The sequence below is a fragment of the Nyctibius grandis genome, chromosome 5, assembly GCF_013368605.1.
Source record: "Nyctibius grandis isolate bNycGra1 chromosome 5, bNycGra1.pri, whole genome shotgun sequence".
Lineage (NCBI taxonomy): Eukaryota > Metazoa > Chordata > Aves > Nyctibiiformes > Nyctibiidae > Nyctibius > Nyctibius grandis.
The window spans coordinates 80,840,305-80,850,894 of NC_090662.1; positions in this window are offsets into that span (position 1 = coordinate 80,840,305).

The window sequence follows — 10,590 nt, forward strand, 5'->3', positions numbered from 1 at the left end:
GCCAAATTTCCAGCTGAACAGCAGATACATACATTTGCTTTGATAGTTATTCCACAATTTGTCCTTCAGAAATGTTCCACAAACATACAGGCCAGTCATTATGAGGATCTAACTTGTGCATGTAAGTAATAGCTTCATTGCAAGTCAGAAAACAAGATTCTTTCAAGAGTTTAGATTTCCCATTAAATAGGTGTATTCTCTGTGTATTCGGGAATAACATAAATTGTGTCTTAACTCTGACAAAGCAGCTGGTAAGAAAAGCATTTGCAGAATCATTAACATGAATCCAGAAAAAAGAAGTTTCTTTTATTTGCAGCTTTCACTTTTTCCCTCAGTTTGTGCAATATACTGTATTTAATAGTTCTGCTAAAGACGAGTGAAACCTTGGCTCTACAGAAATCATTGGCAAAATTCCCACCAACTTCAGTGGGGCCAATACTGCTGTTAACTCTTCCCTACAAGGAAAATCCAGATTGCCTAAGAAACTGACCTGCCTCTGTTAAGACCGCGTTCCAGACTGCTTACAAGTTGAACTGACCTTGTACAATTACTAAGGCTGTTATTCTTGAGAATTTGCCAAATCCTTAAGACAAAACTAGCATCATAAATTATCCCGAAACTTTTACCCTGGAGTAAAACAAACTGCTCACTTTATAAGTGAAAGCACCTATGCAGACTTACATCTTCCAATGGCTTCACTGACAGTTTTGCTTTCACAGAAATTAAAAAATTCATTCCGAGTTTCAGAAAGAAACTCATGTTTCTTAAATGAACACTGGTGAAATGTTTTGCCCTCAGGTCCGACATTTAACTATAAATACATTAAAATATACAAAATTTGGTGAAATATTAGTATATTACATTGTATCTCCTGAAGCTGTCAGAATTAATGATGATTTAAATATATGTTTACACCAGACCATTCATTACTGTGCTTGGTATGTTTCAGCTTGCTTGCTCCCATCAAAATATAAAGATGACTTTGTGAATAGAAAACAAAGCACTTAAAGGACATATATGCACAAAGTACAGAGACACACCGATAACACTTCTGCACCTTCCATCACTTAGCAATCTACTTCAGTAATCTACTGAAGTTGCGACACTAATTTAGTTATAATATGCCTTGCTCCTCAGATCTGTTCCACCTAGCAGCAGCAATACCAAAAGCCAACACTGTTCTGTTTGCTTCATTTACTGAAGCCAGGGCATTAGTATCAATCATAACTTGACCTTATACTGCATATTCTACTTCGCTATACATTACAAACATGACTGCTTTGGTTGCATTATGTTTTATTTTATGCGTTGTGTACAACTTAATTCTGCCCGTTCCCTGACAGCTACAAAAGGATTGAAAGCCAGGTACTGAACTGCCACCAGATAACAAGAAACTTTGCATTCAACATGTAACAGAAAATTCAGCAACATTGTCACAGTGCAACAAAATCCCTAAAAATCCAACCATGGAGAGTTCTCTGTAATGATATACTGAGGATCTTCCATATTTAAAGTGCTTTGCTAAACATACTGAATGCAGATACATGTTAGTGGTCATTGAATAAATATGTGTGTCCCCTCAATAAGTCTTTCTAGCTGCTTAGATGCATTTTTCTTTTGAAGTCTGGGAAGTTTTGCAATAGATGTTAAAGTACTGTTGTTCTGTTCCTACGTGAAAGAAATTTGACTGTTCACTCTGAACAAGCAAAGCTAAGAATAGCTTCAACTTTGCAAGTAACTGCCACTGAAGTAAATGGTAATATTTCTATTGGACTGCTGTAAGACTGGTTCCCATGAGATGGTATGTAGTCTGATTTCAATATAGCAAAACACTTCATCATTTTTTAATAGTCTTATTAACTTCAGTGGGATTACTCACACACCTTAATTTATATATGCCCTTAAATTCTTTACTGAACTGGGTTACATAAAGTGTCCTAAACAGAAAAAAAAGCTCACTCATGCTTTTCATTTTCCCAAGTATATGTTAGGAACTGTAGTCTTTCACTACGATTTCTCAAGTGCTACTTAAAAGCTAGCAATTGCCAGACTCCACCATGGGTCAAAAGAATGTTTTTCACATAGAATCATAGAATGGTTTGGGTTGGAAGGGACCTTAAAGATCGTCTAGTTCCAACCCCCCTGCCACAGGCAGGGACACCTTTCCACCAGATCAGGTTGCTCAAAGCCTCATCCAACCTGGCCTTAAACACTGCCAGGGAGGGGGCAGCCACAACCTCTCTGGGCAACCTGTTCCAGTGTCTCACCACCCTCACAGTAAAGAATTTCTTCCTAATATCTAATCTAGATCTACCCTCTTTCAGTTTAAAACCATTCCCCTCATCCTATCACTACTTGCCCTTGTAAAAAGCCCCTCTCCCACTTTCCTGTAGACCCCCTTCAGGTACTGGAAGGCTGCTATAAGGTCTCCCCGGAACCTTCTCTTCTCCAGGTTGAAGAGCCCCAATTCTCTCAGCCTGTCTTCATAGGAGAGGTGCTCCAGCCCTCTGATTATCTTCATGGTCCTCCTCTGGACTCATTACAACATCTCCGTGTCCTTCTTATGTTGGGGACCCCAGAGCTGAACGCAGTACTCAAGGTGGGGTCTCATGAGAGTGGAGTAAAGGGGCAGAATCACCTCCCTTGACCTGCTGGCCACGCTGCTTTTGATACAGCCCAAGATACAGTTGGCCCTCTGGGCTGCAAGCATGCACTGACGGCTCACGTTGAGCTTCTCGTCAACCATCACCCCCAAGTCCTTCTCCTCAGGGCTGCTCTCAATCCATTCTCCGTCCAGCCTGTATTTGTGCTTGGGATTGCCCCGACCTGCATGCAAGACCTTGCACTTGGCCTTGTTGACCTTCATGCGGTTTGCACGGGCCCAGATCTCAAGCCTGTCAAGGTCCCTCTAGATGGCATCCCTTCCCTCCAGCGTGTCGACCACACTGCACAGCTTGGTGTCATCAGCAAACTTGCTGAGGGCGCACTCAATGCCCACTCTCCATGTCGCCAACAAAGATGTTAAACAGGACCGGTCCCAATACTGACCCCTGAGGAACGCCACTCGTCACTGGTGTCCACTTGGATATTGAGCCGTTGACCGTAACTCTTTGAGTGCGACCATGCAGCCAATTCTTTATCCACCGAGTGGTCCATCCATCAAGTCCATATCTCTGCAATTTAGAGACAAGGATGTTGTGCGGGACAGTGTCAAATGCTTTGCACAAGTCCAGGTAGATGACATCAGTTGCTCTTCCCCTATCCACCCTGTCGTAGAAGGCCACCAAATTTGTCAGACATGATTTGCCCTTGGTGAAGCCATGTCGGCTGTCACCAATCACCTCCTTGATTTCTGTGTGCCTCAGTATAGTTTCCAAGAGGATCTGCTCCATGATCTTGCCAGGCACAGAGGTGAGACTGACTGGCCTGTAGTTCCCCGGATCTTCCTTTTTCCCCTTGTTGAAGATGGGAGTTATGTTTCCCCTTTTCCAGTCAGCAGGAACTTCCCCAGACTGCCACGACTTCTCAAAAATGATGAATAGTGGCTTAGCAACAACTTCATCCGCCAGTTCCCTCAGGACCCGTGGACTGACATTTCCTTTGCAATGTGGGATTGGAGCTGCCACTATAGCATGTATAATTACATTTATACAATGAATTGTTTAAGCAGTCTTAGTTATCACAAGAACAGGATATGTATTTCTGGGGAGACACACACACAAAAAATTACCTAGATTTACTTAAATTACCACCTTCTCTTTTGACAGTAATACATATGAAAAGCACCCATAATTATTTGTGAAAAACCACAAAAATGCAAAGTTTGAGCATGTATTTCTTTGCTTGTTTGTGTATTTATGTATATATGCATGCATTTCTATGCTGGCCTGGTTTTTGGATCAACACATCCCCAGTTCCAGCTGAAATGCATGGGAGGTTAATGTTCAGTGTCTCTCAAAATGAAGAATTCTTGTTTAAAAGACCATTTGTACATTTCAGCAAGTTAGATGTTTTTGCCTCAGGACTCCTGCACTCCAGCCATAATTTCAGGGAAAGACTGAACAGATCCATAGTCTAAAAAGTCATCCATGGCATGAAGAAAAACAGAAGTGATATCATAACCAAAAATGCAAAGGAAGTATAAATATATATATGTCAAGATCCTCAACTGTGTAAATCCTCATGGCTCCACTAATTTCAACAAAACCGTGCCAATTTACAACAGAAGAGGATTTCCAAATCTTGGAAAAAAAGGAGGTATAGTGTCCTACGTATTTCTGTATTTCTATATGTAGGATAGGAAGTTTACTAGTGTTTCTTCAAAGATATCCTAGTTCATCTCTTTATTAAAAAAAGAAAAGCCTCTTAAGAAATCCTAGCCAAAGTTTTGAAACTTAGACTTGGAAAAATACCAATCACTGTAAAATCAGACTTTTAACACCTCATGGTATAAAGCACTACACTTAGCTGTGATACTTAAAAATATTCTGACACTGCTTGTAAAATCATATCTAGGACTTGGATTTAAAGTTCTTTCTGTTATTACATTTCCCGTCTCCTTTTTTTAATGTCTTTTTTTTTTCCAGAGTCAAAACTTCTTAAAGCCTCTGCTTCAAATGAAAGAAAATCTGGTCCCAGATGTCACTAATTGGGAACAGGTTAGCAGAGAGATTTAAAAAGAGATGCCTGAAGTTACAATTCATCATGTGGGATCTGACAACAGCCTATTTCACTAGGCTCTTTCATTTAGTTTGTATGATAATAAGCTTTAACTAGTACCACACAAAACACAGAGGATACATTTAAGCAGGAAAATTGCATTAATACAGGTCTTTCTAAATACTGTTAGTGTTTGCAACATATGATATACCATGTAAACATCTCCTTTCTATCCATAGGTTTGGCACATGCACCGATCAAAAAAGAAATACATTAATCAAAGTATTTTGTTTCTCCTATCGAGCAACCTGTTTCTTAACTTCTGACGTTTAAAAAGTAAATGTAAATAGTTAAATGTCTTTCAGCAAATCATTAGTTAAAAAACATTTTAAAATTAATTTTCTGTAATAAACAAGATATTTGAAGAGGGAAGGAGGAGTAGAGGGAATTGTGGTTAGTTATGATGTAGACTTGGTTTTGCTGCTGGAGTCAGCAGGAATTTTGCCATTAATTCCAAGGGTAAAAGGATCAAGCTAACTACATTACAGTTGCACTAAACAAATCAACAGAAATACTTACTGCCCACAGGGTTAAAATAGGCCATACTTAATTTGAAATCTAGTCTTTAAAAAAATAAAAACTTCTAATTACAAATAATCAAGACAGTTTTGTACATTTACAGGCAACCTTGGTCCAAAGACCACTGGAGTCAACTAACAATTCTTAACACATTTCAACTAGTTGAAATTGCCTGATACGGCTTACTATCTGTTAAGTATTTAACTGAGTAAGATAATAGTACTTGTGCTCAATTAAAAATGTTGAATTAGTATTTATAAGGCTTTTTTCCTACAATACAATGTACCAATGTAACTGAACACATAAATTCTGGCATGCTCCAAATTACAGTATTTTGTGAGCCTTATTATCTATTGTCCTGTGTCTCATGTTAGTCATTAACACTGGTGCTAATTGTGAGTAAGACAGAATCACAGTGGGGCTTTTCTTTCATTTTCTTTGCTTTGTCTCAAATGACTATATAAGCATCTGGGCAAGAGTTAGGTCCATTGAAGTCTACGGCAAAATTCTCCTTGACTTCACAGGAAACAGGATCCAATCCAAGTTATGTGAAACATTTTATGTTGTGGAGAGGACTTTAGCCATACCTTGTCCTTCAAAGAAAATGAAAACTAGCAGGCAGTTGGTATGTATACATATACTAATCAACCATATATTTATTATTCTAGGATGTCATTTATTAATGTGCAAATTCTTTTTACTCTTAATTTCGTGGTCTTGTGAATATTAAGATCTGCACTTGAATACTGCAGTTGAGATACACTGGTTCTGAAAAGAAAGGTTTTCTATAGTAAGATCCCATTTTCTTTTTCAAGATCACTTTTTATTGCTGGATCCATAGCTCATTATAATTATTCTGATATGCAATACTAGACTCTGACTCTTTTTCCTGTTATAGTAGTCTTTGCTCTTGCTGACATACTGTGATGTATTGTGGGAGCCAGACAACCACTGGACATCGAGGAAGGTGTAATCCCTTTGGAAGCTTTGGCTCAGGAGAAGGGGAGATGGAACTTAAAATTGAATTTCAACAAAAATGGTTTTTCACTTAAAAGAAAATTGATGTAAATTTTTCACTTAGTGCAACTGGCAGCTACACCTGAATTCTAACATTGAGTCATCTACCTATTGGTTTAAAAAGATTCTGTGGTTTTTCTGTTCACTTAATCCCTGGTTTCTTCAATGGGTTCATATAAAGTCTCCAAACAGAGGAGCTTAGAAGGCTTAACAATGTAGGTGAAATGAAGAAAAGCAAACTGCCATCATCTTATATCACTTGTGTGAAACAGGCAAGTAAGGCCACAAGTAAGTTTTCACCAATTTGTCTTACAGCATATTTCAAGATCTTGAAGAAAGTGTCCAAAGTACCCTTTCAAGCTCAGAATGTTTTATCTTCAACATTTAATGAGGAAACAAGATGGTATCCACCCTGAACAATGGCAGGAGTGGCAACTTTGTCTTGAGGAGGGAAGAAAAGGAAGATGATAGGAATTGCCATATCTGCCTTATATTATATTATGAAGCCATACACCTCCACACCAGACTGGGACAGAAGCAGGCACAGCCATAGACATTTTCAGTGCATGCAACAAGCTTGCATGAAGACTTCAAGCAGATCCTCATGACACAACACACTGAGATGGCAACATCATTACAGAGTGCAGTAATACTTTTTTTTCCTTATGAACTGGAGCAGGCAAACATGGACATATGCTACTCAGCTCCCATCAAATTGTAAATATATACACACAATGTGACCAAACACTGGAAATACATGAAGTCCAGCTGTTTGAAGGGATAGCCAGACATATCCAGCATAACCAGAGACTGATGTCTTATAAATAGTAATGCAGATATACAAAAGGATAGGAGCAACTCATTGAAGTACTTGCTCTGCTGCACTGCAATTTGGGGTCTTCCCTTCCAGCTCTGTGACTGTTTGGATCTAGTCTATAAGGGTCTAACAGGTCCCCACTTGAGGTACTAGTAGAAGTGGAACATGATTTATCATGGACCTTGGAGGGGTCAGAATGAAAAATATTAGTTGGAGGCAAAAGGTACAAATGCTATTTCTGGTTTTACAATATCCGTGGGGTGCTCAAAGCATTACTGGTAGTTATGAGTTGTATATTAAATACATTATGGAAATTAAATGCAAACACTGAGATTACTATGAGTATGAAAATCAACATTATAGCATTTTTACAATTCTCTCAATCTTCTAGAAGCACTAAAAGAAGAAGAAAGAGGCTGTAACATCCCAAAGTAATTTAAAAACAACTTTTCTTGTTTGTACCTGCTGTGTCTCTTTTCAAACAGCCAGTTTGGCTTCCCAGTGAGGAACAGGAAAAATAAATCTACTATGCTGATCAGAAATATAATTTTCAGACTACATTCCATTCATATCAAAAGATATCCACACAGGCATAGGTCTCAAATCTGTCCTACAGGGCTAAAGAAAACAAAGCAATGAAACTTCTGCTGTAGACTAAAATTTTCATTGCTCCTAAACTAGCCATTTGCAACTGCTTTAGAATCTGATTTTCAAACAGATTTGCCTATATTAGGCCCTCTGATGTACTAAAGGCAATTTTTTAATTATATGAGAAAGGTATTTTGGCAATTTGCCTGAATCCAAACACGTATCATCTGTTGGCAAAATAGAAATTGTTTGGTTATGTCAAAAGTGTCATACAGAATCACAGAATCACAGAATCAACCAGGTTAGAAGAGACCTCAGGGATCATCGAGTCCAACCGTTGCCCTGACACCACCCTGTCAACTAGACCATGGCACTAAGTGCCATGTCCAGGCTTTTCTTAAACACATCCAGAGATGGTGACCACCACCTCCCTGGGCAGCCAATTCCAATGTCTAATGACCCTTTCTGAAAAGAAATTCTTCCTAATGTCCAACCTGAACCTCCCCTGGCGAAGCCTGAGGTTGTGTCCTCTTGTCCTATCACTAGTTGCCTGGGAGAAGAGGCCAACTCCCACTTCACTACAACCTCCCTTCAGGTAGTTGTAGACTGCAATAAGGTCACCTCTGAGCCTCCTCTTCTCCAGGCTAAACAACCCCAGCTCCCTCAGCCGTTCCTCATAGGACAGACCCTCCAGACCCTTCACCAGCTTGGTCGCCCTCCTCTGGACTCGCTCCAACACCTCAACAACTTTCTTGAAGTGCGGGTTTACACTTTAAGAAACATTACTTTAAGAAACAAATGTCCAATGCAGCAAGGAATTTAAACACAAGTGTGACTTTTAAGTACCTGACAATGCTCTTAACTGAACAAAGTGACTCCTGTTTAAAGTGATAAACAATATGTTAAGCATCTTCCCGAATGAAGGCCCAATACTCAGGAACTGATGCACTCTGTCTTATGATTTAAGTAATATGCTAAAATATTAAAAATTCTAAATGCCATCAAGCAAACTGGCTAATAGAATTATTTATTAGAGCTAGAAAAGGAAAAAAAATTAAAATAACAAAATTATGATCTACACTGCTTGCATTTTTAGACTTGAGTCTTGGATGCACTGATGTTGGCAGCAAAATTGTTAGTGAGTTTTCCCTCCTTCATTCAAAACTTCAAAAATACTCTTATTCCAATTCAAAAAATTTGAATTTTTGCATTTTATTATTTACTAGATGTGCAGACCAAGAAGCAGGCTGTTGTCGACCACCCAATATTGTTTTACTGCAGATTAATCTGACATTAAGAACTAAACTGATGTGCTAACCTTGCAGAAGATTACGATTATTGAGGGTTATGCAAGCAACAAATAACATAAGCAAAAACCTTAATGTAGTAAGAAAAATCCTAATTTTATCAGAAATCTTGTACTAGATCGCTAGATATATTAGGTACGTATATATATATATAAATATATTAATTTTCTAATCAGTCAGCAGCAGTCTTCTTTAGGCGGAAGCCAGAGTCCTAGTGTGCTAACTAGAAAACTTACTTAACTGTGAACTGAGTAGGCATGTTAATGATGGACAGTGTGGTAGCATCTGGATAGTGAATTTTCACCGGATAGACAGTGAAAAAATAGTGAATTCATTATTTATCCCTTCATTGGTAGTTCTATGCTAATATAATATTATTTTCAAAATCCTGAACTTGCATAAATCTCATGAAGTTGAACAAAAAAGAGGATTAATTGCTGTAATAGCATTAAGCTGAAGTTAATAATGTAAAAGATACTCCTCTTAAATCCCTGGAATTCATTAAAGAAAATGTTATGCATTGTAGCTGTGGTGGACTGAATGTTATCTAATGCATATGCTTTGGGAATGTCCATTCATACATACATTCTCAGATGAAATATTTGAAAGCATATAATCTTGGACAGCAATATTCTTCTAGACCTTAAACTGTTTAGTTTGAGGTTTTAAGAAATATATGCATTAAGGAACCACATAATTTTTTGTTGAGTCTTCGCTGAAAAAAAAAAACCTGTTGATTCTTCAGAAAAAGACATTTTAAAGGGTTACACATTCTGGAGTGTTCTAGGAGCCTCAGTGAATCAGCGAATCAGCAAATGCAAAGAGCACTATTCTGCTTGAATGAACAACAGAATACAGTTATGGAACAGTCATATTTCCTGGAAAATCATGATTAACATCAGCTTGGTTTTGAACTTTCTGGTTTTTTTCTCTTTTTAGGCTTGGGGGATGAAAATTTAAAACAGAAACATGAGTTTCTACTCACCCTGTATTGAAAGTATGTATGGCAGCTTAATAATCTTAAAGTATAAGAGAGGGGATGAACCCCTAATTAAAGCGCAAAAGTCAACACAATTTTAAGCCGAATCATTACTCTCTAGTATTGCCTGTATGTTATTTTATGCCCCAGTTTTCAAGGACAACAAATACAATGAAATAGCTAAACCTGACTGACATTCAGTCAGATTTGGAAGCCAGGCTCCCTTAGTGTTTTATGAAAATATCAGCTCTAAATTCTTACTTAGATATATAAATAGCCTAATAACACAGAACACCACAGGCCCAACAATCTCTAACTGGGTGACTTCTGTCTTTATTGTTTTTAAAAAAAGAAACACATTATTTGCACTTCTTACATTGTCAGCATGAGTGCTCAGCATCTGCAGCTGACCAAAAGAAATAAGGCTCATATAAGATCAGAAATGCATCTATGGATACAAACCAGGGGTCCATTTAGCCTAGTATCTTTTTTCTAACAGTAGCCATAAGTGGATGCTCAGCAAAGAGCAACAGAGAAAAAACAGACTTGACTTTCCCTACAATAGTCCCTCAGTCTCCAATTACATTCAGGTCACACAATTTCCTGAGCTTAATGGAGTTTTCCTGTTTAGTAATCTTCAGTGG